The 1,774-nt window shown below is 62.0% G+C and overlaps 1 protein-coding gene across 1 annotated transcript in view; it reads left to right on the top strand.

Moving 5' to 3' along the window:
* ADGRB2 (adhesion G protein-coupled receptor B2) overlaps positions 1-1,774 on the top strand; it is a 31,426-nt gene that overhangs the window by 14,195 nt on the left and 15,457 nt on the right. The gene's annotated exons all lie outside the window — the stretch shown is intronic.

Raw genomic sequence — 1,774 nt, 5'->3', positions numbered from 1 at the left:
GGAGAGGAGGACAGGGACAGGGGAACAGGGACATGGAGAGGAGGACAGGGGAACAGGGACACGGACAGGGGACGGGTACAGGGGAACAGGGACACGGACGGGGACAGAGGAGGACAGGGGAACAGGGACATGGAGAGGAGGACAGGGGAACAGGGACATGGACGGGGACAGGGGCAGGGGAACAGGGACACAGATGGGAACAGACACAGGGGAACAGGGACACGGACAGGGGACGGGTACAGGGGAACAGGGACACGGACGGGGACAGGGACACGGATGAGGATAGGGACATGGAGAGGAGGACAGGGGCAGGGTAATGGGGACACAGACAGGGACAGCAACAGGGGAATAGGGACACGGACAGGGACAGCGACAGGGGAATAGGGACAAGGACGGGGACAGGGACACGGAGAGGAGGACAGGGGCAAGGGACGGTAACACGGACAGGGGGACTGCAATGCCATGTCCAGGACAGGGACAGTGACACAGGGACAGAGGACACGGACAGGGACAGGTGGAGAGCAGTGCCACCTCTGGGATGGGGACAGCGACAGGGGGACACGGACGTGTGTCACACAGGGTGACAGGGGCAGCAACAATGGGACAGGGACAGAGGGACACCCCCGGGGATGGGCACGGGGGGATGGCACTGCCACCCCCGGGAGGGGGACACGGGGACAAGGACAGGAACTGGGACAGGAGGGTCCCAGTGCCACCCCCAGGACGGGGACAGGGACTGCAGTGCCACCCCACAGCGTCCCCACAGTGTCCCCGCGGTGTCCCCGTCCCTCCCAGCACTACCAACTCGGGGCCAGGGGCCCGTCCCACCCCCGGGAATTCCTTGGGAATTTTTCGGGAATCAGGGGGTCCCCGCGGGCTGGGAGGTCCCGGCTGGGCCTTGGGGTGTCCCCGCGGTGTCCTCGCGGTGTCATGCCTCAATAAATGTCCCTGTGCCTCCTGAACTGGGAATACTGGGAATTTCGGGACTGCTGGGAATTTCGGTGATGCCGGGGATCACCGGGCATGTCTCAGCTGGAGGAGCCGGGGGTTGGCACTGTCCTTGTCCCGGTCGCGTTGGGGACCCGTCGGTGCCAGGCGGCGGCGGGTCCCGCCGTGCTTTGGGCGCACAAGCACGAGGGAGATGTCACTGTGCACACGGGGCTGGGGACAGCTCTAGGCGTGGGGACACCGGGCAGAGGATGGACCATGGGGTCCTCATCCTGTCCTTCGAGCTGCTCCTTATTTGTAGGAGAAGTGGTGGCACCGGTGGCAGCCACAGAGGGAGGTGGTGGCTGTATTAGGTGGCTTTTTCTACACTTCCCACAAATTTCTCCACAATATTCAATTTTGGGACAAAGTAGGGCATGAATTGATAACCTTGGGAAAGCCTGGGAATGCGTCTTCAGCTAAATTCGTGCTCTGGAGTTTACAAGTTCGAGCGGCCTTGCCCAAACAAAGGGAAATGGAGAAAAAGCCAAATAACAGGGAATGTACCTCTGCTCTTCCCGTGGATGGTGGCAGGGAGTGAGGGGCACCTGCAGCAGGATGGGCATCATCCGCAGCAGGATGGCATCTGCAGCAGGATGGGCACCTGCAGCAGGATGGGCATCTGCAGCAGGATGGCATCATCTGCAGCAGGATGGGCACCTGCAGCAGGATGGGCATCATCTGCAGCAGGATGGGCATCATCTGCAGCAGGATGGCATCATCTGCAGCAGGGTGGCATCTGCAGCAGGATGGGCATCATCTGCAGCAGGATGGGGATCTGGAGCAG

Source organism: Geospiza fortis, unplaced genomic scaffold (assembly GCF_000277835.1).
Source record: "Geospiza fortis unplaced genomic scaffold, GeoFor_1.0 scaffold289, whole genome shotgun sequence".
NCBI lineage: Eukaryota > Metazoa > Chordata > Aves > Passeriformes > Thraupidae > Geospiza > Geospiza fortis.
Note: the sequence above shows the minus strand (reverse complement) of the source record. Positions and strands in the feature narration are given on the sequence as shown.